The sequence below is a fragment of the Arachis hypogaea genome, chromosome 1, assembly GCF_003086295.3.
Source record: "Arachis hypogaea cultivar Tifrunner chromosome 1, arahy.Tifrunner.gnm2.J5K5, whole genome shotgun sequence".
NCBI classification, from domain to species: Eukaryota; Viridiplantae; Streptophyta; class Magnoliopsida; order Fabales; family Fabaceae; genus Arachis; species Arachis hypogaea.
In genome coordinates this window covers 25,361,728-25,384,129 of record NC_092036.1, presented here as the reverse complement: position 1 = coordinate 25,384,129, position 22,402 = coordinate 25,361,728, and the positions used below count along the sequence as shown (strand labels likewise).

General features: G+C 33.2%; 1 pseudogene; it reads left to right on the top strand.

Annotated features, from left to right (window-relative positions):
- Window positions 1-12,426: 12,426 nt before the first annotated feature.
- Window positions 12,427-18,128, top strand: LOC112800957 (uncharacterized; annotated as a pseudogene).
- Window positions 18,129-22,402: the final 4,274 nt, after the last annotated feature.

The window sequence follows — 22,402 nt, the reverse complement described above, 5'->3', positions numbered from 1 at the left end:
CTCATTGAGCATAGTTCTCGCCATTTCTTCTAAATGACGATTTTTCCTTTCAACCACACCATTTTGTTGTGGTGTTCTAGGAGAGGAAAAATTATGCTCAATGCCATTTTCTTCACAAAAAGTTTCAAAAAGATTGTTTTCAAATTCTCCACCATGATCACTTCTAATAGATGATATATGCAAATTCTTTTCATTTTGAATAACTTTGGCTAATCTTTTGAATGCTCGAAATGCATCACTCTTGTTTGCTAGGAACAAGGTCCATGTAAATCGAGAGTAATCATCAACAATAACTAAAGCATAGTAATTGCCACCAAAGCTCATAGTCCTAGAAGGACCAAATAAATCCATGTGCAAAAGTTGTAATGGCCTTGTTGTTGAAATAATGTTTTTGGATTTAAAAGAGGCCTTTACTTGTTTTCCCTTTTGACATGCGTCGCAAAGGACGTCTTTTTCAAAATGTAGCTTTGGTAAGCCAATTACTAACTCTTTAGAGACCAACTTGCTAAGATGGTCCATGTTAGCATGAGCTACTCTACGATGCCATAACCAAGTTTCATCATTTTTACTAACAAGGCATTTCGCATCATTTGAGGAAACTTCATTTAGATTAATCATGTATACATTGTCAACACGGTGCCCAATTAGCACAATTTCATTAGTGTCTTGCCTTTTTATCAAACAACATTTTGAATCAAAGGTGACTAAGTTTCCTTTGTCACAAAGTTGGCTAACACTAATGAGATTATGTTTGAGACATTTGACAAGTATAACATTATCTATGGAGGTAGAAGGATTTTTACCAACTTTTCCAACGCCGATTACTTTACCGGTGTTGTTGTCTCCATAGATCATGTTTCCTCCGTTTGTAGGCTCTATTGCGGTGAACTTTGATTCATCGCCGGTCATGTGTTTGGAGCATCCACTATCAACATACCAATTTGTATCCTTAGCTCCAACACGTACCTACAAAACAATTAAAATTGGGATTTAGGTACCCAAGTGAATTTGGGTCCTTGATGGTTAGTATGAGCATAATGCCCATAAGGTGCCCATCTCGTATCTTGACTACAAAAGTTTATATGTTTAATTCTAGTAAAGCATACGGGTGCTATATGACCTACTTTATTACAATAATGACATATGACATTTGGATTATGCATCCTATGCATGTTTCTAAATGGTTGCCTAGGTTGTTTCCTAAATGCAACATCTTTTGATCTATATGCATTGTGATTATAATTTCTAAATGAAGCATGTTGAGGAGGATGTTTAAACGCTTCATTCCTTTTAGGCATGCTTGCCTTTTGGGCTTGCGGTTGCCTAATAGGAGTTTTAGCATTTTTAAATTTTCCTTTTTCAAAACCTAAACCTTCCTTATTATGAACATGCTTTTGGTTTTTCAACATTTTATCTAAGTTCTTTGAAGATTCATTGAACTTAGCTAAAGTGTTCTTAAGATTTGTAATTTCATTTTCATGCATTTTACAAGATTTGTATGGATCACTACTTGTGCTACACTTATCTTTTCCAAGATTGATATTCTCGTTTTTCAACATCTCATTTTGTTTTAAAAGATCCATATTCTTTTTCTTTAGGAGAGAATAATCTTGGGTAAGTTTTGTGTACACCTCAAGTAAGGCATCATATTCATCTTGTAAATTAAAAGAAGTGGAGTTGTCATCACTAACCTTTTCTTCGCTTGCCATTAAGCAAAGATTTGCAACCTCGTCGTCATCGGAGTCGGATTCATCCTCGTTCTCCCATGATATGTATGCTTTCTCCTTTTTCTTAAATTTCTTGTTTTTGTCCTCCTTTTGAAGTTTTGGACAATTGGGTTTGATGTGTCCAACTTCTCCACACTCATAGCATTTTGGTACCTTTGTTTTGCTCTTGAAGTTTTTCTTCATTGCAAACTTATTGAATCTTTTTAATAAGAGTGCAAATTCTTCATCTCCTTCTTCTTCATTGTCATCACTCTCTTCTTGTAGTGATGTTGTTTTAAGGGCGAGACTTTTCTTCTTGCTTTCTTCACCTTTTTGTCTATTTAGCATAGTCATTTCATAAGTGAGAAGATTACCTCGTAGTTGATCAAATGTAAGTTGATCATAGAGCCTTCCTTCCACAATGGCGTTCACTTTAGAGTTCCATTTTGGTGTAAGGCTTGTAAGCACCTTGGTCACAATTTGTTTATCATTGTATTTTGTGCCAAGCATGCTTAGATTGTTGAAGATCTTGGAGAGTCTTTCAAGAGCTTCTTCAATGCTCTCTTCATCTTTCATTTTAAAATTTTCCCATTCATGAACCAACATAAATACCTTTGATTCTTTAACGTGGTCGGTTCCTTCGTAAGTGATTTGGAGTTTATCCCAAATCTCTTTAGCGGTTTCACATGTAGAGATCTTCATATAATCATGCTCGTTAAGTGCACAATGAATGAAGTTGATGGCTTTATCATTCATTGCCACTTTCTTCCAATCATCGTCACTATATTCATCTTCTCCTTTCGGTACTTGCTTTGAGACGGAGACTTCTCCTTCTTTAGCACTTGTTGTCTTTGTTGGAATGTGATTTCCATTCTCAATCACTTTCCAAATTCTGACATCTTGAGAACGGATCCAAATTCTCATCTTATTTTTCCAATAAGTGTAATTTGTTCCGCTAAAAAGAGGAGGTCTAGCGGTTGAGTTACCATCGCTAGTGTTGTTGTTGTTAAAGCTTGTGCTTGCCATGATCTTTTCCCTTAAACGGTTAAGTCTTTCAAAGGGTTAAGCTCTGATACCACTTGTAGAACCTATGCACAATTACTCAAGAGGGGGGGTGAATTGAGTATTGCAACAACAATGAATCTTTTTGCGAAAGTTAAAGACAATATATAAAAGTGTTATTGTACTAGTATTTTTCCAAGAGCTTAACTCAATTGCTAAGCATTTATAAGGAGCTTTTACTTTCCAATAGACACCAACTCAAATAAATTGATCAAGCTTTTCACCAATCGGACTTAAGCTACTCCTTAAGTACTTACGAAGCTACTTTTCGATCACAATTTATTTGCTCAAAGGTAAAAGACAATAATATTGAAGAGATGAGTTTGGAGAGATGCAAACGCTATTTAGAGTGGTTCGGCACAATCCTTGTCCTACGTCCACTTTCTTTCTCAATCACAATTGAGAAGTTCCACTATTGCCAAGCTTCAAGGTGCTCGCGCAAAACCTTTTACAATCCGAGTCCTTAGTTTCTAACACCTCACGGTATATGATCACCACTCGTATACTAACCCACTCCACTTAGAGATACCTTCTCTAAGATTTGCCTTGAGTACTTAGTATACCTCTTTGGTATCCTCACCGACTATAGTGTTTATAACTCTTGACTCAACCTTGGAGATCACACTCCAATTTACAAAGTGTACAAGAAAACAATTCTCAAAGAATTGTTGAGATGAAATGAGTACTCTCTAGAAGAGTGTATGATTACAAGTTTAGCACTATTGAACCAATTGATATTGCTCTCTCAAATTGTGTATTATAACACCTTAAAAGATGTGTAGAATGAAGGAATATGAACAAGATAGTTTGCAAAAAATCCAGTCTTTTGAAATAAGGCTTCAATCCATCTATTTATAGACTCCCCAAACCTTAGAAATGTTGGGGAGTTAATGGGATGGAGCCTTTTTGTCAAAACTAGCCGTTTTTTATGTTTTTGAAATATTTGCATCGATGCATAACACTTTGCATCGATGCAAATGTGTCTTTGAAGCTGAAATTTGAATTTTCAGCTAGGTTGCATCGATGCAAACATCTTTGCATCGATTCAACAAGTCGTCGCATGTTTTGCATCGATGCAAGATGAGTGTGCATCGATGCAAACCTTAAAGAATGGCTTAAAATCACTTTAAAATACTTAGGATTGATCTCAAACTTGTTGGAGTCAATTCCTATGCTTTTGTACCTTTGAAAACAAGTTTTAAACCATTTGGCTAGCATCGAATTGCAAGATGTGCATCAAAACATTTTGTGAGTGTGTGTTGAGAGATTTAGCAATTGGTTCTTAACAAGAAGTTACCTAAGTCCTAAGACACTATACTTGTCTTCAAATGTTGTGGACTTGAGTTTCTTGTTGTTGTTGTGTTGCTTTCAACTCTTCATGCTTGTTCATTCAAGTTGTTTGTTGGTTTGTCTTTCATGTCGTTTGTTGGTTTGTCATTCATCAAAACCTACGAATACAAACTTCGCATACAAGCAACATGATTTACACCTTGACCCCATTACAACCTTGAAAAGACCTCATGATGTTTGCATTGGTATATTAACTGTTGTTGATTGGTTAGGAGAAGAACTAAAGTTAGAGAGCATGATTAGAGAAGGATAGAGTGATTACCCTATACACTAGAGAGATTAGAGCGTACATACATCATCAGTGAGGGTTCAATACTTGAATTTCCATGTTCCCTGCTTTCATGAGCTATGTTCTTGCACTTTTATCTGTCTTACTGTATAATGATAGAATTAGTGGAATTTGATTTGTAATTGTTTTGAAGAGTTTATCTACTTTTGATCAAGTGGGCAAGAATCATATAGTTGCATCCATATATATAGGTTGCATTGCATTGCATGAGTTTCTACATGTTCATACTTATTTATCTTATCTCCTTCAGTTAAGCATGAGGACATGCTAATGTTTAAGTGTGGGGAGGTTGATAAACCACTATTTTATGGTTTATATTGTGTTTAATTGTGTGGTTTTATCATGATCCTTACCCACTTATTCATTAATTTAGCATGCATTTATATTTCCTTCCTGAAATTATTACATGATTGAAAACTGCTTCCTAGAGACTTTTAATTATGCATTTTAATTCTCCTTTATTCCATTCGATACCGTAATCTGTGTGTTAAGTGTTTCAGGCTTTATAGGGCATGAATGAGTTGGAGATTGGAAGAAAGGTAGCAAAAATGGAAGGAATACGAGAAATTGAGGAGATAACCAGCGAGAAGTGACGAGGCCGCATGGCTCACGCGTTCGCGCGAAAGAGGAGAAATCGCAGTGACGCAGCCGCATGGCTCACGCGACCGCGCGGATTGGAAAAGCACAAGTGACGCGGAAGCGTGGACGACGCGACCGCGTGGCAGGGAAAAACGCAAATGACGCGTCCGCATGGATGACGCGATCGCGTGACGAGCGCGATCTACACATTCATAGTTCTTAGGATTTTATTTTTCTACCACTTTTTGCATTGGGATACTGAGAAGAGTTATTACCTCATCAAGACTTCATCATTCTAGTTCGTTTTATTTACTTGGCTTTACTCTTCCATGTCCTTTGCTTTGTTAATTTTACCATTGGAATATTTTTAGGATTGTTTAATACAAGGATTACTTTCATTTTTAATTGATTATTTTGGTTTTTATTTACAATGTCTTTCTTTAATTTCTTTTCGCATGTTATGAATTTTACATTCTCAATGAGCAAGTAGTTTCCTAACTTGATGGGGAGTTGATTGAAAGGAACCCTTGAGTTGGAAGGCTTAAAAGAAAGATGGTAATTGGGTTTATTGTTGGATTGTCCTCTAGTCACTAACACCAATCCCTTTTTATTAAGTGGGTTGCAACTTGTGAACGGACATAGCATTCCAACTTGTTTGACTTTCCCTTACCTAGTAAGAGATAACTAAACAGTATAACCTTTAATTATAAATCAATCTAGAGAGTAATCCAACTATAATGGGGCTTCCAACTAATCAACTCTCAGTCAAGGCTTTTATTTACATTATTCAAATTCTCCAATTTTATTTCCTGTTTACTCAACTCAAACCTTTTTGAAAACATCTGATTAATAAAATAGCACACTTTTCTGCAACTCGTTAGGAGACGACCTGGGATTCATGCGCCTAGTATTTTAATTTTAAATTCCTGTGACACTTTTCTAAATTGATAAGTGAATTTCTGGTGAGTTAAGAACTATACTTGCAACGTATATATTTTAATATTTTTTTAATTCACCAATTTCCGCCGCATCACTGAGACCAGTGACGGATCTAGAAAAATTTGAGTGGGGGCAAAATATACATAATATGATAATAATTTTTATAATTATACTTTGTTATTATAAAATATAATTAGTCTTTAAATTATCGAACTAACAAATTAAAATACTAAAATAATAATTTAAATAATAATATATAAATTAAAATTTCATTTTTTAGGTTTTATATTTTGAAAAAATTAAATACAATCAAATCTAAAATTTCATTGTCAATACAATCAAATATCTCTCTTTTTATGTATGTCGTTAATAATCATTTAAAAATTCATCTCTTATACAATTACGAAATCGAATCTTTATAATATTCATATTTAAAAAATTCTTTTCAACTGACGTAGTCTAAAAAAAAAATTAAAGTTAATTTAAAAACAAATACTAATGAATAAATAATATTATTTTAATTTTGTTATTTTTTATTATTATTATTTATTTAATCATTTTTTATTTAATTATCAATAATATAATATTAATATTTTTATTAGTCATTTTTAATTTAATATTAAAATTAGTTTAATAAGATAATCGATTTCATTTGAAATTAATTTAACAGAATAATTTTATATATTTATAATCAAATCTAATAAAATATTAAGCTAAATTCTATTGATTATCAAATATTTTTATTGTTTTAAAATTAAGATGCTACCTAGTGGTAATTTATAGGAGAGAGAATAATATTTTGAAATATATTATTTTAAACGAAAAAAAAATTAAAATAGTATAAAAAAATTTACATTACTAATAAAAAAATAACTCTAAAAAGTATTAACAACAAATAAGTCCCAAAAAACTAGACATACATTAAATATATATTCTAAAAAAAGACTTTAAATGTCATATTTTGATGTAATTTTTTATAAATAATATTAAAAAATAAAATCTTTTCATTCTCAAAAATTTATAATTTCATGTCAACTGAATTTTTTTAAAATTTTTAATTGTGAAGGATTAAATTTTTTTTGAAAAATAAAAAAGAAAAATCAAGAGATAAAATTTTACTCTAAATATTTTTATGCATCTTCTAAATATTTATTCAAACGTTGATAAAATAATTCAAATTAAATGGATATGTCATTTATTAAATACGAAAATTTTTGTCACTTTTAATAAATATAATATTTATTAATTATTTTTTATCACAATTTTCAAATCATTCCAGGATTATTTTGTTTGAATCTTTTGGATATCAAATTAGTAGTTACCTCTGTTTTGAACAAATAATCAAATATATATATAATATATATACACGGGATAATAATAATATTCACTAAGTATATAAATAGTTTTTTTCAAATTTTAAGTTTATTTATTAGTTGCAATTATAAAATAACAAATTTATAATTATTTCACTCTTTTTTTTTAAAGATTATTGTAACAAATTCATTTGAATCTTGAATTATATTACCATTTATTTTTACATAATTAAAGTTAATGAGTGAAGTTCAATTATAATGAGATCAAATTGAATTATATAGTGGGGGCAAATAAATTTTGAAACTATATTAGTTAAAAAAATTTTAAATTTCACGGGGGTACTTGTTCCCACTCCCTTAAACATGCATCCGTTCCTGGCTGAGACTTAGTGAATAAATCCTGTTTGGATAAGAAAGAAGTCTAGGCTTAAATTTCAGTGAATTTGAAAACTAGAATTGCCTAGCGGGTTCATATAGTTTTATATAGTCTCTATTTAGATCTATTACTCTACTGAAAACTTTTGGATTATCACCTGTTGCCGGATTTTATTGACACAGGACGTAACACACCTCGCTGAACGTGCAGAATATCATGTGGCAAGCGAAAGCTTTACTTTTGGAGATGCTTTATGTATGATTTTTCTCCACTTTTAAAATATATTTATATATTTCCTCTTAGAAATTTGTTGTATGAAGAAATAGGATATATTTTATACACTAAGAATTGTAATATTGCCTAACTGAACTTTTTTTTGCAGATCAAAACTAGTACTCCTTATATATCTATTCTAGATCTTTTATATATATATATATATTGTTTTATTATACTTTTTTTCATAAACTCTTAGTTAAGCTATATTTTTTTAAAATATTATGTATAAATTTTTGGCTTTTAGGTGTCATAGTATTTTATTATCTCTGTTTTTTACGACTATAACATAAGAATTTATGTTGTAAGATGTTACAAATATCTAATTTTCTCAAAACAATTTATTTATAAAGCATTTAATTTTTAGATATCGTGATCACTCGTAAACCCATTAATAGATAAATAATGCTAACTATGTCTTGAACGAATAGTATAAATAAAAAATTCAAAATACCGACCTATCAGTTTAAATTAAATTTAATTTGTTTTTCTATTTTTATAATCTTAATATTTAGATTTAATTTAGATAATATATAATATCTATAAACTCCGCCTATGTTACACTTGCGGTACATAGTCGGTCCCAAGCTCGGATAAAGGAGGAGGGTTGTGTTAGGTCTTCGGCAACCAACGTAAAAATATAGCCGAACCCCCCCATGACATGAATCAAAGACATTATTACGCTAAAGTTAGGTCGTTACCCGGAAGTAACGCGCCGTATGGCTCGAGTACGGTGTCAAAGCAAGAGCCGCTGCATCGGTGCCCGGATGTAGTGTTAAATGAGCAAGGGTTCTCGCGTTTTCGTGAACGGACGAGGGTAAATAAGCTAGTTCACAAAGAAAAAGGTAAAGGTCGAAGCGACAAAAGGTTGAGATTGGGGACATGGAACATAGGCACTCTAACAGGAAAGTCCATGGAGGTGGTGGACACCATGACAAGGAGGAAGATTAACATTATGTGCCTACAAGAAACGAAATGGGTTGGTGCAAAGGCTAGGGAGTTGGATTCTTCTGGTTTCAAACTTTGGTATACAGGAAAGGTGAAGAATAGGAATGGAGTTGGAATAATTGTGGATAAGCAGTGGAAGAAGGACGTAGTTGATGTCAAGAGGGTGGGAGATCGGATCATCTCTATCAAACTTGTGGTGGAGGGAGGTGCTTTCCATGTGATTAGCGCTTATGCACCGCAAGTGGGTTCGGACGAACAACACAAGATAAGATTTTGGGAGGATCTAGAGAGTTTGGTTCAAAGCATATCTTTGGGAGATAAGATTTTTTTAGGAGGAGATTTAAATGGCCATGTTGGGAGAGAAGTGACTGGATATGGGAGTATTCACGGAGGCCATGGTTTCGGGGTGATCAATGCCGAGGGTAAAACTATTTTGGACTTTTCCTCAACTTTTGATCTTCTCATCGCAAATACATGTTTTAAAAAGAGAGATGAACATCTTATAACCTATAAGAGTGGCATGACAAGCTCTCAAATCGACTTCTTCTTGTTGAGGAGAGTCGACCGGAAATTTTGCATTAACTGTAAAATTATCCCGGGAGAGAGTTTGACAACACAACATAGGGTGCTCGTCATGGATTTTCGCGTTGAGCAAAAGTTGAGGAAAAGACATCATACGAAGAACCCAAGGACGAGGTGGTGGCGGATGAAAGGTGAGGAACAAAGAAGCTTCCTAAGACGGGTAGGAGAAGAGGCAAAGTGGGATGGGAATGGAAGCGCGGAAGAGATGTGGAGGGAGATGGCAGAAGTTATTAGAAGAACAGCAAAAGAAAGTTTTGGTGAATCTAAAGGAATAGGACCAAGAGACAAGGAGTCCTGGTGGTGGAATGCGAGTATACAAGAAAAGATAAAGATAAAAAGAGAATGCTTTAAAGAGTGGTCTTTATGCCGCAATGCAGATAACTGGGAAAAATATAAGGCGGCTAAGAAAGAGACAAAAGTGGCTGTAAGTGAAGCAAGAACAAGAGCATATGAGGGTCTCTACCAGTCTTTGGGCACGAAAGAAGGAGAAAAAGGTATATATAGAATTGCAAAGAGCCGGGAAAGAAGAACGAGAGATTTGGATCAGGTTAAGTGCATAAAGGATAAGGATGGAGAGGTGTTGGCTCAAGAGGAGAAGATTAATGAAAGGTGGAAGAGCTACTTCTACGAGTTATTTAATGAGGGACAGAAGACTCTTCCGAGCCTTGGTCGATTATGCACAAGGAAAGAAGATCAAAACTTTGACTACTATCGAAGGATTCGGGACTTCGAGGTAAAAGAGGCTCTAAAGCAGATGAAAAATGGCAGGGCAGTAGGACCTGATAATATCCCGATTGAGGTTTGGAAGGGTCTTGGAGGAAAAGGCATCAACTGGTTAACCAAGCTTTTTAATGAGATTTTAAGGTCAAAGAAGATGCCTGATGAGTGGAGAAAGAGCACCTTGGTACCTATCTATAAGAATAAGGGGGATATACAAAGTTGCGAAAATTATAGAGGGATTAAGCTTATGAGTCATACTATGAAGTTATGGGAAAGGGTGATAGAACGGAGGTTGAGAAAAGAGACACAAGTAACAGAGAACCAATTTGGATTTATGCCAGGCAGATCTACCACTGAAGTGATATACCTATTAAGAAGGATGATGGAGAGGTATCGTAGTAATAAAAGGGATCTACACATGGTGTTTATTGATTTGGAAAAAGCGTATGATAGGGTACCAAGGGAGGTTTTATGGAAGGTTTTAGAAAAGAGGAGAGTAAGGATCGCATATATTCGAGCAATTAAAGACATGTATGATGGGGCCACAACTAGTGTGAAGACTCAAGGTGGTGTGACAGAGGAATTCCCTATTGGTATAGGATTACACCAGGGATCATCCTTAAGTCCATACCTTTTCACATTAGTCTTGGAAGTACTCACAGAGCACATCCAAGAGCCTGTTCCATGGTGCATGCTTTTTGCCGATGATATCGTCCTTATGGGAGAGTCAAGGGAAGACCTAAATAAGAAGTTGGAGTTATGGAGAGAAGCTCTAGAAGTGTATGGTCTGCGCATAAGCCGTAGCAAGACGGAATATATAGAATGTAAGTTCAGTCTTAGAAGGGAAAACTCCAATATAGAGGTGAAAATTGGAGAGAACACCCTACGAAAAGTTAAAAGTTTTAAGTATCTTGGGTGCATCATACAGGATAATGGAGAGATTGAACATGATGTAAATCATAGGATCCAAGCAGGTTGGTCAAAATGGCGGAGTGCATCTGGTTTTATATGCGACAAAAAAGTGCCTTTAAAACTTAAAGGTAAATTCTATCGCACCGCTATAAGACCGGCTATGCTGTATGGTACGGAGTGTTGGGCAGCTAAAGGGGAGCACGAACATAAGCTGAGTGTGGCAGAGATGAAGATGTTGAGATGGATGAGTGGTCATACGCGATTGGATAAAATAAGGAATGAAGATATAAGGGAGAGAGTTGGAGTAGCACCCATTGTGGAAAAGATGGTTGAATCGCGTCTCAGGTGGTTTGGACATGTGAGAAGAAGACCGATAGAACATCCAGTCAGGAGGGTGGATGAGATGGAAGATGGACAAAGGGCGAAAGGCAGAGGAAGACCTAAGAAGACCATCCATGAGGTGGTCAAACGAGATCTACATGTAAATGGTCTCTCTGTAGACATGATACATGACAGAGCACAATGACGTCGTTTGATTCATGTAGCCGACCCCACTTAGTGGGACAAGGCTTTGTTGTTGTTGTTGTAATATATAATATCTATAACATTAGATCGATATGATATTATTATAACAATATTATCACAACACATGAAAAAAAAAATTAATCTAGTAAAATCTTTAGTTAACAAATGTGATAAAAGAATAAGATAGATTTAAGGAAAATCTAAAAATAAAATATTATATGAAAATTTAATTGAGATAATTGAATAATCATGAGTTAAACATTTTCATTTAGTTAAGAATCGTTCTAATTTACTTAATTAATTTTAAGCATTGCTAAGATTCACTTTTATATTAATATGTATTCTTTTTGTTTTTGGATAATTTTTTAAAAGAAATAGATTAAATTAGATCATATAAGTATATACCCCATTATATTGTTCCTTTATTATTAGTTACTTTAGCATTTTGTTCTAAAATATCTCTTACTCTCGTTTTTCTATACTAATATATTTATACATTTTTATTTTTAGGCAAGTATGTTTAAATAATAGAACGGTTAAGTTATATCATATATTTTTTTTATATATAGTCCATTTTTTTATTGTCACTTTCACTACTAGAAAATTTGTTATTACAAACAAAAATTTCCAATAGATTTTATTTCACGAAAATACAGATGAAATTTCAGAAATTTTTTGTCGGAAAAAAATGAATTAGTATAAATTATAGACGAAAAAAAAATACGTCGATAATTTTATTGGAAAAATTAATTTTTTTCGTGGAAAATAGTTACAGACAAAAAATCCGTCTGTAATTTAAAATTTCCATCTGTAATTTAAAATTTTCGTCGGAAATAATAAGCTAAACCTACCATTGCTCGAGCCCCATTCACAGCACATAAATCAAACAAGATAAACCAGCATTCTTCACCCTTCTTCTTCGTCAACACTGATAAACCAGCTACTTCTTCTTCTCCTTTTCTCACCCTAACCACCGTAGCTACCTTCTCCTTCTTCTCCTCTTTTTTAAACACTGAACCAGTAGAACACAGGCTCTGTCTCTCTCATTCTTTCTCGTTCGCAGAACAAAGCAAGATCAAGTTCCACCACCACCGCCCCTCAAGCTTGCATATCTTCTTAGTGCTACAGCCATCATCTCCTCCGGTCAATGCCGCGGCTACCTTCGCACAAGCCCTAGCTTCTCAAATCCATTCCTATATTTTCTCCTTCCTTTACTTCCCTCTCTTCAAGTTTCAGCCACACAAGTCAAGTTTCAAAGGCAACGCGAACGCAACCATGCTATGGTCTGGCCTCTTTGTTTCTCCTCTATTTTCACTTCTTGTCTCTTTTCACAGTGCTTAAATTTTCTAACTACTTCCTTATTATTTATTTTTTAGTTTCGAAATTCGTAAATATTTTGATCATCGGTTTGGGCACTTTGCGTTTGTGTTGCTGATCTTATCGGCTTCTTCCACATCCTCGATCTGATCATTGTATCATTCCCTTCCAGATCTGATTACTGATTTCCGTTCCTAATTTTAGTCTTGCTAACCCTAAAATTCATAACATGCTTTGGGATATCATCCACGGAATCTTCCCTCTAATTTGTTGAATGGATATCAAATTAGGGGTGAAGATCGAAATCACATAATTTTATTTTTCATTGAGGAACTATTAGCTACTCAAGTGGCAAAAATATTAAAGTATGTGTGAGTAATGATTCGTGTGGGTATCTGCTTGATCATAATTGCTTTGCTTTGGTGTGCCTTTCAATCTCTCAGGCAAATGCAGCTTCCAGATGATGACTGCAAGTTGCGGTTTTTGGAGCTCAAGACAAAAAGGACTCCCAGGTTCATAGTTTTCAAGATTGAGGAGAATTAGAAGCAAGTCATTGTGGAGAAGCTTGGTGAGCCAGCTCAAGGCTACGAAGATTTCGCTGCTTGCTTCCCTTCTAATGAGTACCGCTATGCTATATATGATTTCGAGTTCTTGACCGAAGGCAATGTCCCCAAGAGCAGGATTTTCTTCATTGCTTGTTAATTAGATGTTTGCTTCTTTGTTTGTTCATATGCCTGCTGGTTGCTTTTGCTGTTGATTGATATTAATTTGATTTTCGTGTGCCTTTGTGCCATTGTGATATTAATTTGATTTTCTAGTTATAAATTAATCTCTAAACAGTTGCATTGTGTTACTTATTCCAATTTTTCTTGCGTACTACTTGAATAGCATGATGAGGTTCAAAATTTTAAATTTCTTAACCCTGTGCGTTTCTTCTTTTTGACAGTTTTATACAGGAATATGATCCCTAGTAACTTTACTATGAGTACATCTAATGTGATGGCTAGTTTGGCCACAGATCTGCTGGTGAGTTATTTTTTTATTTTAATTTACAATGTTCTCTTTGCCTTGTGCTCTCTCCTACTAGGGAGCTAGCTCAACAAGTATGCTTCTTATCTTTTAATGCAAAGGTTGTTGTTTCATTGATTTTAGGCTCTTTATCTTTCAAAACCAGTGTCGTACTTTGCCTATTGCTTAGTTCATTGAGATGCAACATTACATTCAAATCTGTTTTGACAATAATAGATATTTCAATGTGTGGTAGCTTTAATTAAGTGTCTGCCTAAATGGAGTTATTCCTACTTAGTCAAAGGACTAAAATTGAATATTACCTCCTTGTTATTCACATATAATTTTATATATTTGTACACAAACACAGAAACCATGAGGCTTGATGGACTTCAACCTCCTATTTCAATAGTGTGCAAAGTACATGTCCTTAGCTATTAGCATATATCCCTCTTTTTTGGAATGCTATAATTTCCTGTCATTTGATGATGACCGTAATCTTGACTCATGATATATTAGTGAGATGGGTGTCATGATTTTCCTTCCTCATACTGTAAAAAATTTTCCTTGTTTGTTAAGGATATAACCTCTGGTGAATTTAACTTGGATCTTCGACTTAATGGGTACAGATGTTCCCAGCTGGAAATTATTAGTTCATATAACCTCTGGTGAATTTAACTTGAAATTATTACCACAATTTGTTCCCAGCTTATTTATTTTATTGAAGAAATTCTAATAATTTCCAGTTTGTCAAATGGTGATGTGTAGCGCTACTTGGCCCTTACCAGTTCATCAGTTAGCACAAGAGTCTATGGATCCCAATCCTGTAAAGGTCTTTATGGCTCTCAATGAAAGCACCCATGTTAAACCAAATTCAATATCAATTCATTAATTTTTTGTTCTCTATACAATGACTCAATATTCTTATTTATATTCCTAACAAACTCTAATAGACTAATCAACTAATTAAGCAACTTAATATTGATTAGAATTTAGAATAGAAGCTTCTTAATTCAATTAAGTTACTCAACTTCCCTTGAAATGTTATTATGCAGGGTCCATGCCTAAGCAAAGTGGGCACTACTGTTTCTTTTATCTAGTGATGGCACTACTGTTTCTTTTATCTCTTTTCTGTTCTTATCTTTTCGGTGGGTTTGGTTTGAATGTGAATATGATCTTTGCTTCTTTTTTTCTCTCTTGGTTCTTCAAGAATCCGACAATATCAGAGGGTGAAAACCAACGAGAGGTACTTTGCAGTTCTAATCTGATCAATTTTAGTAATGTAGAAATCTTTAAAATATTTTTGTTCTTTTCACGCTGATCTCAATTTCTTCCCCTTTAATATCACTTGAGTTTCTCAATATAACCCTAATTTCAACGACCTTTATCTGATTTCTCTCATTGACTTCCTTTAACTTGTCCATTTATAATTTGGGATTTTTAGCTACTTATATTGTACATAAGCATAGCTATGTAAGAATTCCCAAATTTTTCATTCTAATTTTAGGAAGAAGCAACTGAAGTAATTACTATTGTTTTGGTGTTTCTTTATTTAATGTTAAGCATGTGTTTAGCGTGTAATTAGCTAATTGGGATTAAGCTAGTGTTTGCCTTTGATTTAGTCTCTTCTGAGGAAGAAAACACTATGTTGGTTTAGTCTATTCTTAAAGGTGAGGATATAAATATGAGCATTTCACATGCTGCTGATTCTATTGGTTTGAAAGAGATACCAAGATATGAAGTTAAAATTATTGAGGAGGATGACTGGATGAAAGGAGATCAGGTCAGTTTGCTTCTTTTCTAGATCAATATCATGAAGTTGTTCTTGTCTTGCTTTAGAAGATTGGTCTAATATCTACGTAACTTCCTTGCTATCAAAGTTCTGCATTATTATGCTATATTCACATTTCTTCAGCATCTAGTCTCTGTTCTATGATATTTGGCAAAGTTTTTCATGAGAAAAATGTCTTGGTATGCCTTTCACTCGAAGGCAGAGTAGCTGAAATTTTTTGGTGTATCTTCTAGTGTTTCTGTTCAAATCAATTTTGGAAGGGCATGAGTGAAAATCAGACGGGTTCATCTTTTATGAACTAGAAATCGAGTCAATGAGGCAATGATGCTCTTTATGAAATTGAGTTAGTCCTGTGTTCTAGCTGTTAAATACTAACTGCTAATTGTTTAGTTTCTGTTTAATAGCTATTAAATTTACTGCGTTCCTTACTTAGCATTCTTATTTGGGGAATGATCACTTATTCATATTATGAAAAACTGTTAGTGCAAGAATGTTATTGGAAATTAACTTAGAAAAATTTCAATGCTTTTAGGAATCATTTCATCCAGTTGAAGTTACTGAAGGCCTATGGGTGGTGCCCAAGTGGATTACTCCACTTATACGCATATCTCACACTTATTTTTTTTGTCACAGTTTATCTTCCCTTTTCATTACAGATAATGTGTTGCTAAACTTCCTATAGTTAGTAATTATACATTGCAAATCTATTTAAGTATTGAATTTTTTGCATCTTGTTTGAATACCATTTTTAACTTTGACCATTTTTCTTCTTGTTTTTCCCACATCCTTTTTTTTAGAACTATTTGTTCATCCTAAATTGAATATTCTTTGTGAGACTAGTATATTCTAATGATCAATCTTGAATCTTACACAGGATATTCAAGCAATGAATATAATTCTTAATCCTAGACTAGCCTTTGGAATTCGAAACCATCCGACTACCAAATTATGTCTATTACTCCTACATGACCGTATAAAAGGAAGAGAATACATCTTGGACTATGGCACTGGCACTGAAATTCTAGCAATTGCAGCTCTAAAGGTATTTTATTGATGATCTGCATATGTTAAGAACTTAAAGTAAAATGAAAAGGCTATTTGGAACTGGGATACCTACTCCAGTTTCAGTTAGCTAAAATGCCTTTGCTGTACAGTAGAGCTCATTTTCATTCTTACTTTATTTCCTTGAACATCTCTGTGTGGAAAGCTAAATATTATAACTGTCTCTATCATATTCACATATTTTAACTGTCTTTTTTTGGTTAATTTTTTGTGGTAGCTTCGATGTAAGGAATTTTTTTTCATAGCATCGATTAGAAAATACTTGGATTATCAAATTAGTGAAAACTTTCAAGAGTTAATTGACAGAACCTATGTCAGATATAAATTTTTAGAGACATTTTGATATGACATGTTCTGTACTTATTGGGCCATATATAGGGTTTAGGGTTTAATTATTAAGTTAATATGAAAGAGCATATTATTGATGTAATAGAATCAGTTGAGAAATTAATCAAATGAGAGTTCAGGAAAGCAATTCTAGACCTTTTGTAGTTTCATATTCACCAATAATAGACCTTTTGCAGTTTGGTGCTGCCTTTGCCGTTGGAGTCGATATAGATTCACAAGCAATTGCATCAGCATCTGAAAATACTACTCTAAATAACATCAGACCAGACAAGCTGCAACTGCATTTGATTGCAAGCCAAACTTCTTCATCTTGCAGGGATGACTGGCCATCTAGAGTTGTCGAGGGAGAAAATCCTTTCGAGATAGACAGAGTCACTCACAAGGATAAATATGATGTGTTTTAAATCCTCTGTTAAATCTTGCTGATCAAATTATCTTTTCTACAAAGCCTGGAGCAATTATAGGTCTCTCTAGAATCTTAAGTGAACAGGTAGTTTAAATGTTCAATTAATTCTCATTATCGATTTTCTTTATTCGGAATGCAGCTATCTTTTTGCTGCCAAATGTAGATTCTTGTTGGTGGAACTACTTTAAATCATATTCTCCTCCTAAACTCATCTCCTTTGTTTCTTATGCAGGTCCAGAACTTATTAAAAAAATATTCACTATTCTTAGAAGGCATAGAAGTGTCGAAAATGGATGACTGGGCCTGTGTGAGTGGCAGAAAAAGAAAGAATATAGATATTTGCTGATTCGTTGCTGTAGATGCTTGGTTTAGAGGTTTACCTTTTCTCATCCAATCATTCTTTGCTGTTTTAATGCCACCCAGAATATTTTACAAGAAGCAGCATGTTGATGATATACTAGGAATTATAGTTGATGATCAATACATTTTGTTTATATTTTAAATTATATTGACTTGCTTGTTTATAGTACTTTTCTTTTACTTTGATAATACGATGAATTTGTTTATTTTTTGAAATATTATAAATATTTGAATACAAATTAGATAAAAATTTGTATTAAATTTATATTTATTTTGTATGAAAACAAGTTTATTTTGTAATTAGAAAAATAAAAAAAATCTATTTTACCTCACTGACGGATTTACAGACGAATTTTCTGTCTGTAATCAGAGTGTGAGATGATTTTTCAAAGTTCAAATTACAGACGAAAAATCCGTCGGAATGTTCGTCGCCTTCGGGAAATGAATGGAGAATTTACAGAGGAAAAATCCGTCGGTAATTGATAAAAATTCGTCGGAAATTTTCCGACTGAAAAAAATCCGTCGGTAAATAATTTCCGATGGGACTTTTACAGAGGGACAAAATTCGTCGGTAACCAAAAATTCGTCTGTAATAAAGACTAAATCTGTATGTATTAATCCATTTTCTAGTTGTGTTTAAATCTTTATTTCTCTTTCTTTCTTCTTTTCCCCCATAATATCAATACTATTTGTCATTGAATGATTAATCATGTTATTAACAATCAAATCCATTTATAATTACTCAACTAATCCTTTTATTCAATATTAATTAAATATTATTTAATATTTTTTTTAGATTACTCTTAATTCTAGGTTTTTCTAGTATACATCGATTTAGTTAAAAATAATAGATAAAGAGAAATGGTTGGAGTACATTTTATAAAATAATAGATAATTTTTTTCAAATGTTCTTAATTAAAATCATCTTTAATTCATGTTATTAGAACTATTTATTTATTTATTATTTTTGCACTACCTTGTATATTATAAATTAAACTAAGTGATCATAAATATCTTTAAGAGATACCTTAAATATGCTATAAGAGTGATACAAAAATTTCTTCCAACTAGGAAATTGACTATCTATCCATTATAAGGGAGGTGGGAAATAGCAGCTGTTATTTTTGCATTTTGCAGCGGTTTTGTTTTTTTGTAATTTATTTTGTCTTTTGTTTTTGTTAGCTTTGTAACCTAAAGAGATGTAATTAATTGAATTGCTTTTATAAAATTATTAATACAAGTAAATATCAAATTTTGTAAAATATGTTATTTAATTTGTATATAGTTGTAAGTCAAATAAATTTGTAGATAAATTATTCTAATCACTGCATGCATTGCATGAATAATATAAATATTGTTATACCTTGGACTCAAATGCAACATTCACTGATATAGTTAAGGAAACAGATAGTGTACTGATGATAGACTCATAAGTCAATTGGAGAGTCTTAAATTTCAAAAAACTTGTTATAGCCCTTGTGAGCACGGTGGGTGTTGATTAAGAAGAGCTGAAAGCAGATGTTGAATGAAAAAAGAGAACAACTTCAATAACTGATACAAGTTTGTGAGATGAGATGGTTGATATAAGAGCTGAGGAGGTTAAATTGATATATGAGGTAAGAGATTGATTAGAAGCCACATCTAAGGAAAAGTTGGTATGGTGTACAGAACAAGAGAGGTTGTGATTAATAATCTATAAATAAAAATAGTTTCGTTAAAAACTTTTCTAGAAATAAAAATTTTACAATCTTTTCTTAAACATTTATATCTTTTATATTCACAACCAATCCAATTAAGATGCAAGGTTGTAATTAATAATCTAATTTATGTTAGTTGTAGGGATCGGAGGAAGACGAGGAAAACAAAACATCCAAAAACTATAAGCAAACATAGCAAGGTAGTGGATGAAAAAATAGAAGATTTCGCGATCAGATTGATAAGATACATAGTCTTCCGTTTATTTATAAGTATGAAACACTTAGATATACATAGATACAAAGAATTAAAATCATATTTGACAGACGAGACATGACTATAATATGACTATAATGATTGTGTTTTGAAATATTGAATTAATATATTTTATGTTCTTCTTAATACAAAGAACATAAAGACACTACTAAGAGATATAACTTATTTTTCTATCAGTGAGGTGTAAAATCCAGTCAAACCATAATAAATTAAATAGGAGCGAATATGGTTAGAAAATTTAACAATCGGAAATTGATAATTTAAATATGATATTTGGACTCAGTGAGTTTTTCTGAGTCGGAAAACCTCGTTTTCTGCGTAAAAACGCGCACTGAAAATTTGACCGGCAGTATCGGCTGTGATCTGTCCGATGCTATGGCTGAGAAAATTAATTACAACAACAACAACAACTACAAAGCCTTGTCCCACTAAGTGGGGTCGGCTAGAAGTGAATATTTTTAAGAAATAAGAGAGTTTTAAAAACAGTAATTTAAAACTCCCAACATATATAAACATTAGTTATGAGCATTTAAACTCATTTACCCTAAAGGAAGAGGGTAGGGACGCAGCTTTGGAGAAGAGAGAAGAGAGGAGAAAACCTAATCTAAGTTCCAACTTCAAATCATCATAACTTCAAATTATGCAGATAATGATTCTAGATAATTGGGATAAATTGTGGCTATGAACTTTGATGGTTCTGAAATAGATGAGAAAATGATCGTTGATGCGTAATTGGATGTAGATGATGAGTGAGTGCAAGTTGTCATGTTTGAGAGATGAGTACTATGATATTTGGTCATGGTGACCTTGGATTTAGATTAAGATTTATGATGATTGGTTTTGAAGAACGAATTTGAAAACCATTAAATTGAAATGCTGATGTTGTACTGAGATTGGTTTGAGGAAACCCGTGACGGGTGGTAAACTCCATTTTTTAGGGGAGGTGCTGTCGAAATTTTTCCAAGATTTTGAAAGAGTGTTGGTTATGGTTTTGAAAATAATTTTTTATTTGAGTAACTTTAACAAAAGAGATGTGTTTTGAATGCTTTTATAAATTATTAAAGGAAATCGGATTCTTGTAATTTTGTTAACTTGTCATTTCAAACTCATTTGATTTTTAAAAATGAAGAGAGTTTTGATTAATTAGTCAAAGACTTTAAAACAGTAATTTATATAGAAATTCGAGGGTTTGAGAATAAGAAAGTAAGTCTGAAGGTTTATGCTTGGAGTTGAGCTATGATTAGTGGTAATTGGCGTGACAGAGAGAGAGGATAGTGATGGAGTATGATTAAGGTATAGTGATGATTTTTGGTTGATTATAGTGGTGGTGATATTATTGATGACATAATTTGAGATTTAATAAGATGTGAGTTGATGAGACGATAAAAGTAAGGAACGAGGCTGTTGGTCGAAGGATCGAGATCCTCGAAGATAAAAGAATCAGAGCACAACACGGAAGAGCACAGAGTAAAAAGATCTTGGAACTACTATGCATTAGATATAATGGCAGACTATGCTCACGTACTCGTGATGGCGGATAAAATTTTCGAGGGCAAAAATTTCTGTTAGGAGGGTAGAATGTAAAACCCGGTCCAACTGTAATTAATTAAATAATAAATTAAATAGGAGCAACTACGGTTAGAAAATTTAACAATCGGAATTTGATAATTTAAATATGATATTTAGACTCAGTGAGTTTTTCTGAGTCAGAAAACCTAGTTTTCTGCATAAAAACGCGCACTGTAAATTTGACCGGCAATACCGGCTACGATCTGTCTGGTGCTGTGGTTGAGAAAATTAATTAGAAGGGAATAATTTTAAGAAATAAGAATTTATAATTTGGGAAGATAGAAATATTTAAAATGCGATTTAAAACTCTAATCTTAAAGGTTTTGGCACAAAATTAGGCCAACGGATAAAAATAAGTGAACCGGACCCAAGTAGACCCAAGACCCAACATATATAAACATTAGTTTGAGCATTTCATCCATAAAGGAAGAGGGTAGGGGGCAGCTTTGGAGAAGAGAGAAGAGAGGAGAAAACCTAATCCAAGTTCCAACTTCAAATCACCATAACTTTTGATTCGGAACTCCGATTGACGAGCCGTTTGCAACCACGCGTCGATCTTCTCATTCTCTACGATTATATCTAAGTTTTTTGTGAGTATCCCACTGTTCTCTTCCCAGTTTTCATTTTTCTCTTTAAATTTGAATTTGGTTTGGATTTTGAGAAAATCTTGTGATTTTGGTTGTTTAAGAGTGCTCTAGTGTGATCCATGAGTGATATTTATCAAAACCTTTAGTGGGTTAAGATAAAAAACCCTCTAACCCTTGTGATTTATCATTTTCATAAACCCTAGGTTGATGTATATATGTGAAATTGGTTATGTTAGTGTATTTGGTGATTTTGGTGCACAATTGGGAGGTTGGTGTTGCTTGTGGAGCTTGGTGAGGCTTGGAGTTAAGGGTTGGTGGAGACTTCCAAAGAAGAGACTCAATTATTTTGGCTACAAAAGGTACGGTTTAAGTTTTATTTAAGTACCGTGTGGTGTGATGAGAATTCCT